At 38.9% G+C, this 20523-nt stretch overlaps 2 long non-coding RNA genes across 2 annotated transcripts; one reads left to right on the top strand and one right to left on the bottom strand.

Moving 5' to 3' along the window:
• The first annotated feature begins 70 nt into the window (after window positions 1–70).
• On the top strand, window positions 71–16022 carry LOC134430327 (uncharacterized). Its single transcript, XR_010030796.1, has 3 exons — window positions 71–869; window positions 12372–12514; window positions 15931–16022. It is a non-coding gene; the product is annotated as an uncharacterized LOC134430327 (long non-coding RNA).
• Window positions 11864–20322, bottom strand: LOC134430321 (uncharacterized). Its single transcript, XR_010030795.1, has 3 exons — window positions 18862–20322; window positions 13669–13866; window positions 11864–12180 (listed from the first exon to the last, which is right to left on the bottom strand). It is a non-coding gene; the product is annotated as an uncharacterized LOC134430321 (long non-coding RNA).
• Window positions 20323–20523: the final 201 nt, after the last annotated feature.

Genomic DNA, 20523 nt, shown 5'->3' with positions numbered 1-20523 from the left:
GGGGCGGGGCTTGCTGCAGGGGCGCCGGTGCGCATGCGTGCGGCGGGCGGAAGGAGCCGGGGCCGTTCCCGCCCCCGCCGGCCTGGGAGCGCGTGTGCGGCTCCCGAATGCCCGGGGAGGCGGCGGTGGGAAATGTGGAGGAGTCTCTCCGATGTGGAGAAGTCTCTCCGCTCCACCACGGGCCTGCTGGGGCACGGCGGCGTGGCGAGGGCGGCGGGCATCCGGCGTGAGGCGACCCAGCCTGGCTGCCCAGAGTGGCCGCTACTGCCTGAGGAGGGCTCAGGCGGCCTTCCCGCGGCCGCTCCTGTCACCCATCCTCTCCTGGGTCACAGAATCACTGAATAGGTCGAGTTGGAAGTGACCACAGTGGCGCATCTGGTCCAACCTCCCTGCTCAAACAGGGTCATCCCAGAGCACATGGCATAGGATTCTATCCAGCCAATTCTGGAATGTCTTCAGGTGGGGCAGTCTGTCCCAATGCATGATCACTCACACAATAAAGAAATTCTTCCTCACATTTAAGTGGAGCTGCTGTGTATCGGTTCCTCTTGCCTCTTGTCCTGTTGCTTGGCATCGCCAGGAAGAGCCTGGATCCATCTTGTTGACACCCTCCCTTGAGATACACACTGATGAGCCCCCCTCAGTCATCTCAGTCATCTGAGCAGGCCCGCCCCTCAGCCTTTCCTCATGGAAGACATGCTCCAGACCCTTGAACCAGCTCTAGCTCTCCACTGGGCCGGCCCCAGGAGCTCCCTTGCACTGTGGAGCCCAGAAGTGGACACAGCACTCTGGGTGCCGCTGGCACCTGCACAGCGGGGTCGGTGGTGCTGCCTGGGGTCAGAGCCCCGGCTGTCTGCGTGCTCAGGCAGGTGAGCTCACTTTGACAATGCCTGCTCATAACCCTTTATCCTGTGTGACAAATGCGTGTTTTATAATTGGCTTTTCGCAAATATTAAAATGAATATTATATGTGTTTTGTTAGAAAGTTATGCTGTGTTAATTTTCTTAAGTAGTGTGTTAAATATAGATTTAGGTTATAACATAATGTTAAAACAGAAACTGTGCTATGGAAGATACTTTTTTTAAAGAGGGGACTCGCACCGAGATAGCAGCCACAGGACACCTAAATCTTTCAGACAAAATGAATTTATTGCTCCATTATCAGAAGAAACGAACTGCTTCCCACCTTGCTCAGCCATGAAGATGCCATTAGGATTAATGGGAAGAAGTTGACACTGACTAGACAGAATCCTTTGTTTGAATGGAATTCATGCATCATGTATGAGATGTATGAATATGCAACAGGCTATTGCTTTTGAGGGTTAATCCTCTGTTAATGTGTGTCCTTTTTGAGACTTATTTTGCCCAGAAAGAGGTACCTGGACTGTTTGTAACTCTGTTTTTATTGTCTCATATTGTCCTAAATCCTAATTGTCCAAATTTTTATTACTCTAATTATATTCCAATTTTTGTAACCACTTTATTACTATTCAACTTTTAAAATTTTAAAAACAAGTGATTGGCATTTTTCACATCCTGCAAACTCCCACTCCTCTGCTCTGCTCCTGCCCAGGTACCTGTGCTGTAGTACAGGTTTGGTGGGAGAACACACAATGCTTCATTAAATGCAGATTTTTTACCTAGCTGCTTTCAACTCCATCATTAATGAATTACAGTGTGATTCAAGTGATGGGAGAAGTTTGGCAATTGTGTAGGGGCTTCCTGCAGCAGCCATCGGTAAAATCCAAGACCACTTCAACAACGCTCCAGGGAGAATTAAGTATTTATAAACTTGAATCAGAAAAGTCAGCATTGTAGTTAATATGCTGCTGAGAGTCTGAGGGAGAGAATGCCTTAAATCCAATACAATTGTGTAAACATACCTGTCAGAGCAATGGGAAGGTGCATACCTCATGACCTTGAATCTAAGTCCCTTTTAAAACTTGGTTGCATGTGTTTTTTCCTTCTCAAATTAAAGCATTCTTTTTCTGTTTTGGCTTTTTTTTTTTTAACATTTGCACAAAGTGATCTTGAGGAAATAACACTTCTGGATGAAGAGTCAGTTTATAGTGGCAAATAATTTCTTAAAATTGTCAAAATGTGAACATTTTACTGGAAGTTTCCCAGAGTTTGTGTATGTAAGACTTGCAGAATGCTAATTTACTCTGTTGCAGTAGAGTCTGTGACTTTGACCGCTCCCCATGAAGGAACACCCTACACTACAGAGGGAAGCAACAAGGATGATGTAGGTCTGATGTGGAAAATAGGGTCTAGAAGAAAAGATTGAAAGAAATGGCCTTGGTTGGGTTAGAAGGAGAAGAATGAGGCTAGGATATCAAAAGAAAGTAATCAAATATTTTTATGCATTTCAAACATCAAGGATAAGGACAAAATACCATGGATTTAAATTGGAGCTCGCAAGGTTAAAGTTGATCTTTTATGACACCTGGATGAACTAGTTGGTCTTTAGTAGATCTGCAAATTAAACTTTGGATAAGACACTTAAAACACTATCCACAAGTTAGACTGCACTCCTGCCTCTAGCACAACAGTTAAGAAGTAGGTGGAACCCTTAGATTCAGTCTTTCAAATCATATTTCTTTCTCTTTTTTACAGTTTTCCTAATCCATAGGCAGGTATGGCACGAGGGAATTTTCACTTCTTAGTGAAGTGTTATAATGTACATACAAAAAGATTGAATAGGCAGAAGAAAAGTAAACAGTGAGTTTACTGTGAGTCAAATGAGGCAAACAGAGCACAGGCTCTGGGAGGAGTGCCCACGTTAGACAGACTGCTTACTGATAGGCTAGGCATTCATTTCTGCCTTTGGTTTGCTGGGGTTTTTTGTTTATTTTCCTGGCATCTTCTATCCTGATTTCATTTAGCCACAGTGAAATAACTTGTCTTGGAATGCATTTTGGTGTGGTGATGTTAATACTGCTTTGAGAAATGTGGCTTCTAATCTCTTCCCTGTGATGAGAGAATTCAGATCTCAGCATTTCTTAGGTCATGGGGACTACTGGCCATGGGTACATCCCACCAAGTTACGTGATGAATATGGCACTGAGAATTCCAGTTGCAATCTTAGGAACCTTAAATTTGACATCAGCAACACTCAAAAAGGATCAGCCACAGAAGCACATTAGGGAATCTGGTCCAGTGAAACAACAGCCTTTGAACCATCTGGTTCATAGCAAATTGGCAGTTCTTAAGATTTTATTCTGTGATCCAGGAAATGTGGCTTAATCCTCTATTTTTGGAATCATAAAATGATATTAAAATGCCAGTGTTTTAAATGGTTTTGACCCTCTGGATTAGACAAAGAAGTCTGGAAAGAAAGCAGCCAAAAACTTTAAAAATGGGCATCAGGAAAAGAAAACTCAAATTTACTACTTAACATCTCATTGGTTTTGATCCAAGGCCACTTATTTTATGAGGCTGACAGTAGTTTTTGAATATTTGGAGTTTTAAGCAGTGCTTCTTTTGTAGAAGTGCCTTTGAGATAGAGCTGGCCCATGGTGACTTAATAACATCTATTTAGTTAAATATTCAATGTAATAGGGAAATAAGTAAAAGCACTATGATTTTTTTATTCACTTTATCATGGTTGCTGTGATTTGTATGACAAAAGTCCAACATGCTGCAAATATTTCCAGTTTTTGATAATGTTGGTGTCTGTGCTTGCAAGTGGTTCTACATTGTTCTTCCTTATCTATACCATTAGGAATGTGGTAGAGTGAAAATTATCCTTAAAGAAAGTGCAAGTTCAGCAGGATTCCAGTCTGCATTGCAAGCTTAGGCTCAAATGAACCTTTTTGATGGGGAATAATGCAAGCCTCTGAGGACTTACTGGAATGCTCTGTGGCAATTAGTTCTGTAATATTATAGTTCAAGTTCCGGCCTTATGTGGCTCTAGAGACTTTGGAAATATATGCGGTTCATTTTTCAAAATGCTTTTAGGCCTCTTTTTTATCCCCTCTAATTTTCCATCACCCAGTAGTTAGGTTCAGGAATATTGTTTGTGATCTGAGCTGTGATGGTTTGATTCCACCACGCTTTGCCATCAGATTATTGTGCTGAAGGTCTGCGTCATCTGTGTGCATGACTTGCAGAGTTGGTGCCAGTGGAGCCATTTCTAGGCCACTCTGCTGGCAGTTTTCTGAATTGACTTAATTGGACAGGGAGTGCCAACCAACAGGAATATTTTCATCAGGACTCCATTTCCTCATGGTTCTTTGAAATGCATATCAGATGGACATGTGTTCATGACCCTGGAAAGGACTTGGGGCCCTTCTAGAAATGGAGAAAACTCTAGACTGCAACAGTGCTCAGGAGGAGGACAGTCTTCTTTTGTTTAACCTTGAAATCAGTAGGTCCTTATCAAAGTCTTCCCTGTTACATTCAGCAAAACCTTTTGGATTTTCCCATTACTGCTTTTAGCATAGTTATTGTGCCAACCTAAAAGCAAACTTAAAGGATGACTGCATTTACCATTTTGAGATACCTTTTTCTCTTTAGCTTCACTGGACAAAACCAGAAGTAGAACATTTGTATTGTTTTTTAAGTGAGGAAAACTTTATGGTAACAATTTCTTGGGAATGATTGAGATTTAATACAAAAGTTCTGAAGTGTTCAGAAAATGCAGAGTTTCTCTTTCAGAAAAAGAAGAGTTTCTCTTCTTAACCATTAAAATGTGAAAAAACCACCATGATTTTCTTCTACATCTCCAAGGTTGTCCCTGGACTGTAAAACAGGTGCTTTGTCTAGTCTTGGCTACACACAGAAAGTGGCTCCAATAATCTTAAAAACTAATACTAGACAAGAGGCAAACTGTAAATAGCCTGCTGCCTCTGTTTCTCAGTGTAGCTGAACTGTAGCTCAGAAGAAATATGAAAATAATTGTTAAATAAGTAGAAAATACATGCTACTAGTATTCTTCTGTTTCTCCTGTCTCAATATAAAAAATACATCAGTCCATTATGATCTAGCCTTGGTGATGGACCATCTCCAAACAGCAAGCTGGACTGTGTGGCCTTCAGATATCCAATGCTTTTATTATTTTCTGTGATTAAGAAAATCTGTGAATGATTCATGAGACAAAGTCAAAGCTCAGGTGTTGGTGACTGCTGATGAACATGCCTGCCAGAATGTCCCAGTTATTAGCACTCCTCCAGCTGCCCCTTGGCTTTAGCTGGGGACAAGAGATTGGAATGACCATCTTCATCTGGCCGAAAGGATCATTGCATTAATGAAAGTCCTCAAAACATGGGTTACAAAGGAGTGACAAACAGCTCAGCTGCAGATAAATAATTTCCCTCTGTGTGTACAAGACTTAATAGTTCTGAGCTATTATATGTAGGAATAAAGATTTTGTCATATATAATTTACTCAGTAGTTATTAAATAACTACATGTTCTGCCCCCTGTGAGAAATTAATTTCTATGTTGAAGTCCATGGCAGGTCTCAGATTCCATCAAGCATTCTTTCACAAGATTTGAACAGTTCTGAATGTATAGTAGCATCTACATGACAGGATGCACACATATTTCAAAATATGCAACAGGCCTTCTGGAAAATACACTGATCATAAAAGTGATAAAATTATACTGTATGTTAATGTGGTTGATGCACTTTTAAGAAATGAGGAAATACAAGTTTGCACTAAGGAAAGAATGTCGAGTAAAACATTGTATGAAAGGACTGCAAAATTGTATGATAGACTGTAAATAATCGTAGAATAAAAATTACAATTGATGGACAAATAAATAGAATGTAATAGCTGAAAGATAGCATTGTGACAAAGTAAAGCAGCTAAATTAGTGTACACTCTCTTTGAAATAGAAATTGTTGCATTTAACCAACAATGATTTCACCTCCTAGATACTTTGATTTTATTTCCTTTGTTATACAGTGTGTTATTTTTAGTGGGCTCCATTATCTGGGAGCATGAGGCAAGACAGAAGCTTTTCACACTGGCAAGCCCTTCTCCACAGAGATACTAATGTATACTAAAGTATTGGTATATTGGATACCAGTGTGTGCTAGATGTTTGGCTTAAGGGAACATGTAGCCATATCACAGCGGGCTGTGTCTAGTTACTGACAGATCTGCTCTCGTTTGTTCTTATGAAACAAGTCTTAAAAATTAAATATATACCCCTTTATTACTTACATCCTCTCTGTGAAACCCTTCTGTCCATCAATCTATTTTTTAGTTTAAATATCACTCATATTTTGTGTAAAATTACTGCCTTTGCTCCTAATCACATAGAGCAATCTATCTTTTGGTGTACAAATTGCTCATCCTTATTGCCTGCTTGAAGCTGGGCTCTGCCATCATCCTGACTACAGCCTGAGGGCTGCAGAAGGTTCCCAGTAGATGGAGTTTGTATGGCTGGGTTACTTCTGCTCTGCATCATACCACTATTTGGACTGTACTTTTCCCAGTCCATTAGAAAACAGACAATTCCTACCTGTCTCAAGGTATTCCATATGCCAGATCAGAAAAAGCATGGAACTATTGTGCAGACACTGCTAGATACCCCCCTGTTTGTCAAAGTACTTTTAGGTGACCTGTAGTAAGAAAAGTTTCTCTAGTTCCATTTGGGCTGTGACATTTTTACTCCAGCACAGCTGCTTATATGTTTCATCCCTGTATGAAGATTTGGCTTTGATGAGCTGTAGGTAAATATACACAAAGCTAGTCTTTTAGGAGCCTCACATGCTGGCCTGCTTGCCTGAGAATATGCACAGAGTGCTATTCTCTAGTTTTAGTTTAACTTCATAATTTCCTGATGTTCAAGGAAAATTGTCAGGAACAATTCCATTATTATGTCAAAGATAAACTGTGTGATTTCCACCTCAGACATTATCTTCAAGAATAATCTTTGTAGTTAAAACAAAGTGAGACATGATGTGCATTTGCTGAGACAGTCACCTGTTGCATAATTTTGCTTTGGTACTTATTTTGGAAAACAAGTATTAAATACATTATGGAGAGGGTGCACAATTTTACCACCTAATTTGTGATTTTTTGTTTACGGTGGTGGAAAATACCTGTAAACTTTTCTGAAGTCCTATTCTGCAAGTGACTGCATCCTTTTGACTCCTGCACTCTTGATTATTTTATTAGGTAAATGAAATATGTTTCCTGCCTGGTTCTTCATGTCACAGCAGGGCCCTATTTCTTTTTCCCCTATAACCTTTACAATTTTTTTTCAGAAATGGCAGAAAGTTGGGTCTTTTTCACAGGATTCTCTGGTTTTCATTCTTGCTCAAGAAGTCCTGCAACTTTTGTCTTTGGTAAATTTAGTGGTTTGGCTTTGCTCCCAGCATCCATACCACATCCCATTCCATTAATCTGAGTTCTAAACTTGGGAAATTTTCATCAATTTTATAACCTTACAGAACTTTCTAAAATCCTTCTCTCAGCAGTGCTTGCATTTCTTTCCTAGATGCTTTTTGCTGTGAGGTTTGCACAGTGGTCACATTTAAGACCTGTGCAGCACAGTGCTGTAGATGTCAGCTGCTAAGCAGAAGAAGAGGGAGTGGAAGGTTATCTCCAGCACTAGCTCCAAGCTCACTTGCTCTGAAAGATCTGGAGAGAATTAAAACTATCCCTCTCTCCAAACCCTGTGTCTAGAGCCTGCTGTCTATAAAGGGATGTCTATGCAAGATGGGTTCTCTGTTAATGTTGTCAGAATGAGACCTGTGAGTCAGAACATTTGATATTTTGTGTTTGCACCCCTCTAAAGTAATAAAAATCTGGGAAAGGAAGAAGTTTTGTTTTCTTCAAAATATGTAAGGCCTCCACCTATTTTGTCAGCACAGCCACTCAGCATCCCCAGGATTAAGGTACTTATACCACATTATTTAGGCACAAAATAAATATGTTTTATTTATATTTAAATATACAGATATTTACAAAAGAATACCATGAACAAATAGGCACCAAAACGGGATTCCCCCTTTAGTATATGTAGGAAGAGTGCAAGTTAAATTCTGTTCTAAAGCAGAGATATCTTGTAATGTACCACATGCAGACCAAACCAACTTAGGCAATTCCAAAATAAAGATAAAATTGTGTTGATTGGTAAATAGTACATTCATCATATGTATTCAGTCAACCAATAGTAACTACATTTCCTCATTAATTACAAATGTCTGTTCTTTATCTCGGCTTGTAGCTCTGTGTTACTTTCAAGAATGGATTTATTTCCTGTCATGCCTTCCTGTAAAATACCAAGTTAAATCTAGACTCTGAGTTCAGTGTAAAATGCATAAAAATACTTTCAATATACAAAAGTTTGAACTAAGACCGTTTTTTTCCCCTAAAGATAGATTAATTGAATGAATAAATATAAAATACAGATGAAATAGCTAATTAGATGATGGAACCCATAAGCCATTGGCTATTGTGAACCATTTTTATTTTAAAAGCCTCATCAAAGAGAGATATACAATCCTTGCTATATTTCATTCCAGATATAGAGGCTGTCCATATTTTTAAAGCTTTTCATTAACTTATGTAGCCAAATGTCTGATCAGCTGCTGGACCAACACCATTAATTCTAGTCCACTCAAAAGTGTTTACAGGGAAGACAGCTCAGGATTTTTTTTTCCTAAGCAGTGGTTTTTGCTTTCAATTACTTCACTGATTTCTGTTTTCAGCTGTTTTGATCTTTGAGATCAGTACCTGCAACTTATAAACGCTCATGCTGATTCTGGCATGACAGGCTTTCTCTTACAGTGACACTTAACAGTATTCTTTCTATTTTAGTTGCCTAGTCATGGCCATTTCTGTTTTCTGATCTCAACTGCAAGGTCTGGAATTCAGCTCCCTAATTAGACAAGGCACTCAAGGTTTGGTCCCATTCCTGTGTCAAGGTAAATTTAGTTTACTTTAGGCTGATCACCCATCACTTTAAAGATCCCAGTTTTTCTTATTTTCAATCAAATCTCAGTTTCTTGCAACACTAATTCTGAGGTCTTGCAAAAAAATGCTTTTCATAGGTAATATGTAATGCATGAATTAAATACATTAAGATTTGCTGTTCAGATCAAATACAGAATTTTAAATAAGTAACCATCCCTCTATAATTAAATTAGCAAGGAGAATAAAAATTTTAACAAACAGTGTATTGATTAATGTTATATTTGTTGTAGGTAATTGCTCAGATAGGACATCTATCAAGTGTTTCTAAGCTTAATATACTGCATTTTAAAAATTATATGCTTACATGATTATATGGCCACATTTGACTGCCTGGTAAACAAGATTAAAAATACCTTCTTTCTTACGTTAGTTATTTTCCTGTATTAAAATAATGACTACTCAGTCTTTCTTACTTGCTTCCATTTAGAGGAAGAAGTTTGTTTTTCTTTACTCAATAAATTCTGAAAATTAAAGAACATATCCATCTTAATGTTCTGGGCATAATGAATTGGGAAGAGGATGTCCTACACTGAGCCCCAGTAAGAGCCAAATTTTGTGCATACTAAGCAGTACTTGTTCACCTGTATTAACTTAGTTTTTTTCAAGCACTAAATCACTGTTGTGACTTGCTATGAACAAGCAATCAAATAGCAAGTTTTAAAGAGGGGAGGCTGACAGCTGCTATTCACACCTTGAAAAAATATTTTGCTCCTTGCTTTTGTTTTGGTAGCTTTAAAATAGATCCACTAGGTGGTGCTTGAAATACAGGGGCAACTGGAAATCGTAGTGACTAAGAAATATTAAATTATAATTCCTTAGTCAACACTCCAACACAAATATTCTTGGCAATAGAAATAAGATTTCTATCCAAGTGCTTGGGCTCCTCCTTTTCCAGAACTGAGTTTTCTGTTTCAGAAGTAAAACTAGATGTTCACCATTATGGAAATGTACTGCTCTCCATTATAAATTTCAGTGGGTCTTCACCCTTGGCACCCTCAGAATAGGTTGTTTTCCATTAGTATTTTTGGCATTTGAATAAAAAGTTTATGTCCAGACTCAAAGTGATTTGGATTAGTTCTTTAAATACATTAAATAAAGACAAATCTTGGCATTGCCTGAGTGCTTCATCACTCAGAGGAGAAGTTTAACTTCTAACAAGGAATATAGGAAGACTATTGTGATGTTACAGCACGCGGCCAGGGGAAGGGGCAGGAAGGCCCCTATGGCCAGTTATGCAGCTATGAATTATGAACACTATTCCAATTTCCTTGTAGAGACCAAGGCTTGTTTTCTCAAGTTATTCTTTAACCATGTGCTGTGCAATCACACATTCTAATGTAAATCAGCTTTTTTGGAGCTGTAAAAAAAGTACAGCTGCCCCAGACTTCTTGGTTAGCTGTGCACCAGCCAGTAGCCCAATAATTCTCCTACCTTGCAATCTGACAATAAAAGCTGCTGGCAAAATTATTTGCTCCTAACACTGCTTCCCTGTCAAACTGCTGTCCAGTGCCCCAGTGGGAACTTGAAGTTCCTGCAGCTTCCAGGAGAAGCTGTGACACGTGCAGACTTCAGGCCATTCCAGTTTCCTCTCCTGCCTTGAAGGTGAAATTCTGGTGATCCAGGCCTCCTTCAGCATGTGGTTTTGAGGGAAGTGCCTTTCAAAAGACATTTCTCTGTTTCTTGCAGACCCCAGAAGATCAAACTCCTTTAATTCATATGGTAAGAGGAGGGTGGATGGAGAAGGAGGAAACACACTGAACTTGTGCCTATCCTTTTTTCTTGCCTATGCAGCTCAGGTTTGAACCACCTGTTCAAATCTTGCCCAGGGAGTTAAGTTGGCAAAGGTAACACCATGAGAGGGATCTGATTGATGGGGCAGGTCTAGAAGGGCTTCAGGTCTGGGATGAGGGAGCTGAAGAACTGAAGTGGGGGAACCCAATGGGAAACTCAGGGTAGGACTTTGGGTGGGGCAGGAATTGGAGGTTCTGCACTAGGAGTTACTGATGATTAGGAAAATCAAATTAACCACACCTGGAGTAGTTTAAGAGACACAGAACAAATTTAGAGTTAGTCAAGTTTCTGTTATTCATAGAAAATTGTTTAAAATTACTATATGAAGAAAAAGCATGTATGAATTGCCAATTTGAAGAGATTCTTGAGAGGCTGTTATTAAGGTCTCTAAAGGGTGTACATGTGAACCTGGAGAATTCAGACCTGATTACTGCTAAATGCACTGCAGTGAGATTTCATCTGTCATTTAGGTGCAGCAGTCTGATTTGCTCATGGCCAAAGCGCAAAGGCCCTTTTCACAACAAGGGTGGGAAGCAGAGTAAGGTGTACAAACTAGGATGGTGTACATGGGAAGCTAACCTTTCACCTTTACACGTCCACATCATGTAAAGTATTTTGCTTGTTTAAAGTGTAGTCTATGAAGAAATAGCCTAAGGATATTGATCTTCAAGAAAATTAAGGATTTGGGTCACTGGAAAGCTATAGAGAAGAAATTAATCAGAAACTCAGCATTTTGTGGACAGATAATTTACAGGACGTGAAAAAATTGGCTTAATTATCTGTTTTGTATCTTGGAATAATGATGATATCCATAATCTGAAATATGTAAATTAGAAAATGATAGTGCAGCCCTTAATTAATATGAAGTTGATTGTTCAAAAGCTTCCTCCCCATTTTCTTTGTTATTGTAGATCTGAAATGGATGTACATTTTTTATTAAGACACTATTTTCTTTCTTCAGTTTGTTGTTGCTGGTAAAGTTTATCACCAGTTTTAGTTTTGTACTCCTTTTCTCAATTTGCCTAACTACCAAAATCAAAGTCTCTCTTTTAAACCAGAAGTCACATTTGGGTAGATCAGGTTGTAGATTTTATTCTTTATTTAGCTTATTTATTCACTATGTTTGAGGTGAGTTTTAACAACTTAGCTCTTATTTTACTGCTTCTGTTTCATTTTCTTCTGAAGGAGCTGATAAAATCCTTGTTCATGACTACGTGAGTCCGCTGCATAGTTAGGTCCAGAACAGTAGTTTATCATCTCAGCAGAGCAAAGAAAGAAGCCCCTGGTTCTGTGACTCCTCAGAGTAGGGAGGGAGCTACTCCCTGTGCCAGTCTCAGGAAGTAGCTCATCTTCAAATCAAGGTGAAGAAGGAGCATACTCTGATGATTTACCTTTTCAGTGTAAATCTACATAACTGGGTGGTGTTGGTGTTTTAGAAACATTTTCTGAGGTGATCTGTAAGACAGAAAATGGTGAGTTTACAAAGAAGTCAGTCTGGCAACAGGATTGCAGAATTATGCCTTAATTGAAAGCCAGGACACACAGCCTTTGCAAATGGGAGAAAATAAGTTTCTTAGCTTTTTAAAAACTAGAGAAATAGCAGGTAAAAATGTCCTAAAAGCATAGTTTCTGTACTTTTTCACCAGGCTCTCTCACAGAATGAAGATGATTAAAGAGGATGAAGAATCAAGGTGTTTGTGATGAATTAAACATTGAATATGTAAGGAAAACAAACAAACAAGCAAACAAAAAAGCTGGAGTGAATGACTGTCTCTCCAGATAAAAAGAGGTTAGTAACAGGGCATACTAGATATCTGCATTAAGACCATATTACTTCTGTTTGGAAGCAAAACTTTTTACCCATTCAGTCTAAAAATAGTTCAATATGAGATGGAAATAACTGTTAGAAATCAAAGATGACATGCCTTACTTCTTTGCTACAGGACAGAGATGACTAGTAACAGTTCTGAGATAGACTACAGTATGTGATCTGTTTTGTGCTTGTATTGCCATGATATATATCAAATTATATGTGCCTGATATATATCAAATACCATTTATTTCTATGCAATTGGTCATGCTTTTTTAGGGTTATCACATCCACTTCTCACTACCAAGACATTTATCTGGCAACTAATATATTCATATGGCTCCCAGGCTTCCTCTGATGAATGATTAGCCAACAACCTCATCCTCACAGCTTAACCCTTGCTGCTGTGGAGATGTCATTCTTCTGCCTGTCATTTTGGCAGTACTTGAACATCAAGCTCTTCTGTGTCTTCATTGCTAGATCATACCTTTATATTTTTTAATAATTCACAAAGTGAATTATTTTTAAAAAAGTGTCCAGGATTGAATTTCTCATTTTCTCACTCATGTTATGGTTGTCTCATTTATTGAGACCTTGTTCTGGTTTTGTCAAATTCAGTCTTGCCCTGCTCACACCCCACCCACATGGCTGGTATGCTGTGCACATCTGAAAGTGTTAGCTCCCTGTGTGTTTCTGTAGACTCCAATTTATCTGTGACATCACACCTAAGATGCTTATCCTCAAATTAAAACACATTTACTGTGGCTCTTTAACCTATGGCATCAGCATTTCTTTAGCAATGAGTTAGAAATTGGTGCAGGGCAGCTTCTGCCTTACTGTTGGGAAAAGCTCTTCAAAATGAATCTGCTGCTTTCAGCCCCTCCTTGAAGCTCTCATCTAGGCCATTTCTAAGCTTCCCTAGAACTAGGCTGCAGCCATGCAATAATTTAGGCTTCTTATTTTGACTGTATGGTTCCACTGTTTTCTTGTCCTCTGTCTAATTCTTTTTGTGTCTTATATGTACATATAGACTGCTTGAGGCCAGAGACAAACTCATTCTGCATCTGCACAGAACCTAAGAGAACAGAGCAACATCAACCATATTAGTAGCTCCATCAATGCATATTATTCACCTTTTTGCATGCTTTTTTTTGGAATCACAGGTGTCTTTTCAGGTTAATCACAGCATGGATCTACCTTTTAAGTCGTTCTGTGCTCATGCCTTTTGTTGAATTTCACTGACACGACACTGAGTTCCCTTGCCCAGACATCACAGGGAAGACTTATTTCATTGCCTAGGGACAGGTCTGTCCTCTGGCTACCTTCATGCACTAAAAGAAAGGAGAACATTAACAGAAGATAGAAATGGCTCACATTGACAGAAGATAGAAATGGCTCATGCATGCTTCCTTCAATGGTGCTGCATTGAGATAATGAATATGAATATTGTCAGCAATTTGAAAGCATTCTTTTCTAGTTAAATTTACTGAAGAAAGTGAAGAAAATCAAGAATAAAAATACCTAATTCATTTATTAACTCATCTGAGTCAGTTAGTGCCCAGTGATTGCCCACCTGGATTGGAGTTTATATCTCACTGAAGGACTCAAATATTGTTTCACTTGGCAGGCAAGGGTCAAAGTAAACAGGATTTCCCTGAAAGTAGCAAGAAATTATGATGCAATGTGGTTATTTATTAGCTTTGGTTTTACTGTCAGAGAGATGGGCAAATAATACCCTAATGCTTAGAATTTACATGGGTCAAACTATTTGCACTGCTTAGACTCTGCCCAACTTCTTTATAAGTTCCTAGAGCTAAGCTTCTCGATAGACATAATTTTGAGAAGCCCTATATCCTCCTTTGATACTTTGTGCAAGTTCAAGCACTTCTGAAAATCAAGCCATTCATCTGGGTTTTGCAATAAAACTACTCAGAATCATTTCTTTGAAGAAGGTATTCCTCATTTAAACTCAAAGCTTTCACAGAGAATTACCAATCTGCATGTAGAGAGATCTGCCAGTTTGAATTTTTGTCCTGAAATGTCCAATGCTGATGATCTAGTCAGTGCAAATACAGTTTGTAAATATCCATCTGACATTTTAAATTCAAAAACAAATATTTTGATACAGAATGCTCTCATAGGTTTTGGGGTTTACAATACAAAATGAAAGCAAATTTTTTAATCTCAGAATGCAGTAATGGTTGGTTGTCCTCTGGACAGATTTATTTACATTCACTATAAATAACTTGTTATTTGAAAAACATACAAAAAAGTCCTTGTTCACAGTTTAAAGAAATAGCATTTTAAAGCTAATTAGTCTTTAAAACAACTTTTCTGTGAAAAAAAATCCTGAAAGTAAAATATTGGTCCCACAGATGAAATTTGCTTTCCATTTGACTGGGAGAAATTAATTTTGATAGTGAGTCATACCAGTCTTAGTTTTACATTTCCCAGCAGACAAAGGTATTACATCTCTACTTCTCATCACTCTGCTTTCATCTGCAATCCTTGCTGCAAATAGTTATCAGCCAGAATTTGCTCACAGGTCCTGACAGTGTCAGTGCACCTTATCTACCACAACATATGGCTCCTTGCTGCACACCCTGCACGTAAAAGTATTGAAAACCAAATGAGGGCCTCCCTTGATTGTGCCTTTGCAACATTTCTCTGACACACTGTATGTTTTAACTGGCTATAGAAAATGAGGGATCTCTTACCCAATATTTATTTTATTTATTTTTACTTCTGCAAAAACTTATACCAGCATTGCTTCATCATTGCTGTTTGTCAGCAACCTAAAGCTTTGTTTCCCCAGTGACATTTTTACCAGAGTGTGAATTAGGACACATAATGTTGTACATTTTTCAAGGTTTTCAGGCATCACCATTGCTTTTATATAAGCTTTATAAAATGGTAGACTCTTCAAAATCAGTGCTAAAACTCCTATCATCTACCATTTTAAATACAGCAAGTGGGGTTAAGGCTAATCAATTGATACAGCAAATCCTATTAGAGTCATTTAGGTTAGACTTTAACTCTTACTTAGGTTCCTAATTCTCCTTTAATCTGAGTTAAGATGAGTGCATAAATAAAGTTACCATGCTGGGTCTAGGAGCTTTGGAAAATCCCACCCTCCACCATACAGTCTACAGTTTTGTGTATGATTTCATTTATTCTCAAGGAAATAAATGGGATCACATTTCCTGGCCCTCTCTCTGTCTGTCAGACTCTGACCTGTCTGTCTCTCTCTTATAACTTTTGAACCCAAGCTAATGTTGACTGCAGACAGAAAGGCAAGGGCCCAAAGGTGTTTAGTCCTTACAAAGTATAATGCTTGGGGAAAGGAGATCTGCAGCACGAGTTCCACTGCCCTAACCTCTCTCCTGTCCACACAGGCTCACGAGTCAGCCCGTGTGTGGGTCCAGCACAGCACCCCTGTCCCTGTCAGGCAGAGGATCTTCCTCCAGGAACAACCCACACAGAGAAGGCAGCAGGCCTCCACCATCTGCCAAGGATGCTGAAGGAACTTGAAACACTGGTCCACTGGAAACTGGGCCACATTGATTTCATCATCTAAAACCTGTCAATTGTTAACTTGCAACAGCCAACAATTGACAGTCACTTCTCAACACAGCTTCTGGAAAAACACTCTTGAAAATTGCACATTTCCTCTGAAATTATATCAACAGACTGTATTTAAAAGTAGTTGTTCTCTGGACTTCCACAACTTTGCTGTCTTACAAAGGGCAAAAAATTTTGACAAATCCCAGTGACAGCAGCCATACTGAAGAGCTGACATTGGTGCCTACCCTGCAGAAAGTTTTCCAGTCTAAACTGACTCTATGACATGCCACCAGCTGCAGACACATTATAATCCAATTTTAGTTCACACTGGGTAGTATTTCTAATCCCTCAGGTTTACCTCATCATGATCCCTGGTGATCAGCAAAGAGGATGGGTACCATTTCAGGAAGAGTAGAAATGTATCCACAGGCTAGGATTCTAATGTGGCTTCTCACCCTTGGGCTCTTTTGTAAGTAAAATATTGATGCCCAAGCCTGCGAAGCTTTATGCCATCAAGGCAGTGGACAGTGCTTTCACATGCTAATAAATGTACTTTAGGAAATTCAGTGGAGATGATTTGCCTTCAGCTGGAAACAGAGAAGCTGATGTTAAATGAAATTAAGTTGTCAATGACTCATCTTGAAGTTTCCTGTGTGTTAAGACAATACAAATTGCAGGTAGCATAGACCCATTTTTAATTCAGTATATGAAAGGAAAATTATGATAGCAGAGTAGGAGGAAGAGATGAGAGTTAAGGAACCTACACAAGTCTTTTCTCCCCTTATATAGAGTGTGATGCACATTACACATGTGACAGGGCTGGGTCTACCGAGTCCTTATTGCTTTCAGAACATGCTCAGACTTCAAGGGGATGTCCATGAACCTGGCAGTGAATAAGCATGCAGTTTGGTGCAGATGATTCATACTCTTGCTACAGCAAGAGAGCAGGATCAAAGACTTCACAGCTCACTCAGTCCTTGAGTGACCCTGCCAGTTCCTGGCCTTGAATGTTTTTCATTATCTCATCACACACTGAGGATTGCAGTGTCTTACAGAGCAAAGTAGGTTTAGTTTAAGTAGAAGCTTGGGCTGTGCTTAAATTACATGTTTTTTAAAAATTATTTTTACACCAAGGTTGCTTTGCAAATAGTCTATTGTGGTGTAAAATGAAAGATAAGTTCTCTGCCATATACCTACCAGCTGAGACTGCTGAATTACACTACAGAGCAAGACTTTCAGAGGCTGTTACTAAGTCACTGAGTCACCAACCAACCTTGCTACACAGTATGTTACAAGCTTTTGGTCCAGTGCAATAGAAAAAGGTTTGAGGTAGTTTCAAACAATGCTATCAGCACCACTGAGCAGACAAACAGGAGGATGGGTCATGGAGAAATTAAGACAGAAAAATCAGAAAATATACACTGCAACCAGATCTGCTACACTTTAGGGTTTCAGTGAAAGGCTGACATCTTCAGCACTACTATGCTGAAGTATTCTTACAGAATGGATTCAGAGAAGGGTGACATTCCTTTTTCCTGGCTTACATTCCTTTTTTGCTGTACAAAATGGTCACCCTTCAGATACAGTCGTGAGATCTCAATTCAACTTTGCTTAGCTTCAAAGATTTAACAATAATATTCCAGTTCCAAACAATAATATTCCAGTTCTTTACATGAACAGATTCCTATGACAAGTTTGAAGTGATATGACTGTCTGCTCTGGATTTCACTGGAAATTTGCTTGTACAGGACTATTGGTTTGGAGGGATTTTGGATTTTTTTACCTGTACATAATAAATACCAGAGTGATAGATAATATTTTTTTCATGTACATGGAATATCATGTCTCTCTAGTTAATAAATATTGTAATTCATACCAAACACCTGTTCACCCTGGAATATGTGAAATCTTGTAGAATTAATACTTGTATTCTATTGGGGATGTGGGGTTACTTTGCTTTATCTGGTGTGTACTTCTTTGACTAAATAGGCAAGAGGAAAGAGCAATGTTTGGCACCATAACTCAACTCTCCCAATATTTATCTTGATTTCCTGATTCACAAGTCTGCATTTACATGTTTCAAATATTCCTAAAAATTCCTAAAAATCAAAGATCTGAAAATTAAACATTCCATGATTTTCCATGTTCTCTGCACAAGTTTGAGCAAGTTAACTAGAACTTAATTAATGGAGATGCTAACCTCCTGCAACCATCAATGTCTGGAATTAAGTGTTCAGCATTTATGTGATCCTAATGAAACTTGTATATTAATGTTAACTTAAGTGCATGTGCATGAAAGAAAAGGTCTTTCTATTTATCCATATCATTCACAGAAAAAAAACATACAACTACTTCTGTAGGGTTGAAACTCAAAACCCTTTTACAGTTTTTATAGAATCTTGTCAAAGAAAGAAGCACAAGTGCATGTGTATGTGACAGTCAATCTAAGATAGTTGCCTCCTTGCCTCTTGAGCACTTTTCACAGACCTGTTAAAGTATTATCTGGGTTTTACTCAGATGTAAATATTCTCTTGAAGGACTGCAATTTCCAGCAATCTGTTAAAAGGCATAGGGATATGCCAAAAGGAAACATCAAAGAGCTGCTGTCACATTTTCAAGTCTTTTTTTATAAGAGTAATCATCCTGGTCCAAGGACACAAACAAGGCAAAGTTTACAAACAGGCATAATTTATTTAAACAGAGCTTTCAGACACTTGAGCTCTTTTCCAGATGTAATTAAACAAAACAAAAACTTTACTTACAAGCTTCATCTTGCAACAGGTCTTAATTGCTCTTGAAGGGTCAAGTATCCAACATGCTGGCACCTCTGAAGGAAGCCTTGTTGATATCACATCTTCTTTGTCAGAGAGGAGTTCTCATTAGTCTTACTAATGCAGCCTCATTTGAAGAATTTTTAACAAAACCCTCAAATTTACAGATATTTTTGTAATTGAGTCCTGAAGGAAATCATTGAAACTGCTTGTATAACTGACTTTGTTCATATATGAAGCCAAAATCACAATATGAATTTTGTAGAAAAGCGAGTTAGAAGCTATGAGTTGCTCAGCTGATCAGTCTAATGAAAAGTATCTGTATTCTCTTGCTCTTTTTGTTTTCACAGATGAAACACTAAGTAGGAAGAATTCTGAGATGGCAAAAGTAAGTGCTCAAAAATTATGAAGTGGTGTTTAAAATCACTGCATGAACTTTCTGTGATTTAGCTTTGTTTGTCTCCTACCACCCATGGTTGGATTACATGAACCAAGATTTGCATGCAAATATTTCCCATGGAAGCTCTGCCCAGAAACAAAAGGAGTGGTTTTTTTTAAACCTGTTGTTAGTGTCTCCTCCATATTCTGTTCTCTCTGTTTCTTGCTGTATTTCCAGCTTGCTTTTTCTTCTTCTTCCAGAGTAAGCCCACACTTCCTCACACCTCCTTGCCCAGATACCCACATCTAAATACTCTTGACTGCTCACACACCCGTTTCCCAGTTTTTATTCTTTCCTCCAATACTTTCTCCCTGCAAGCTTGTATTCCCTATTCAGTCCCTTGAGTTTCTGCAATTTTTTTTACCTTTTTTCTTTTTTGGAGGGGGGGGGGGGGCAAAAAACCCCCTCCTCCCACTCTTTACCTATCTGCTTTTAGCTAGGCAGATGTTTTTCACGTTTGGAAAGCTGAGGGGGATACCTGTAGACATTTCAGTAGTGTATAAGAGTCCAAGGCATGGTTAGATATTAACAAAATGCTGATCAAAAAGTAAGTATTAACTGTAGAAGGCCAGAAAAGGGGAAAGTAATATGGAACAAAGTTTTGTAAACCTTTCACTAGACCTAAGCATGCCTTATTAATTGTATATTAGATGAAATAAGGCTTTTAGCATAAGTAGGCCAGAGAGATCTCAAAGGAAACCTAATACAAGGAAAAGGTGCTACTAAAAATACAAAATACAGTAACAGCAATGAACTCTTTACCTTTCATAATCAAACTCACTGCTGGGCAGCAAAGTTGGACTAAGGGTGGTGAAATTGAAATCAACCTTTCTCCTGGCAGAGTGAATATATTTTCATTACTGCATATTTATGTTAAGGATGAGGTGCTCCAAGGCATTAGCGGGGATCCCCACTTTACACTTCATTTCCCAGCTGCAATGAAGTTGCAGCATTTTGCCATTTAGTATCCAAAGATGGATAATTTTTGCCAAAAAAAGGGGGAGGCCACGACCCTCGGCGCGTTCCAGGGGCCTGGGATGACGCTCCTGCGGTGGGCGCCGCGGGTCCCAGCGGCGGGGCTCTCCCTGCCCCGTGCGGCCGCCCCTCGCCCTCCACAGGGACCAGGTCCGGCTCACCTTTGGGGCTGGAAGAGAAAAACAGGAGATGGGCTTAAAGCATAAAATCCTTAAAACCGGTCAAGTCCGTAAAAGTGG

This window comes from Melospiza melodia, chromosome 1 (assembly GCF_035770615.1).
Source record: "Melospiza melodia melodia isolate bMelMel2 chromosome 1, bMelMel2.pri, whole genome shotgun sequence".
Taxonomy (NCBI): Eukaryota; Metazoa; Chordata; class Aves; order Passeriformes; family Passerellidae; genus Melospiza; species Melospiza melodia.
The sequence above is the reverse complement of the archived record's forward strand: the minus strand, read 5'-3'. Positions and strand labels throughout refer to the sequence as shown.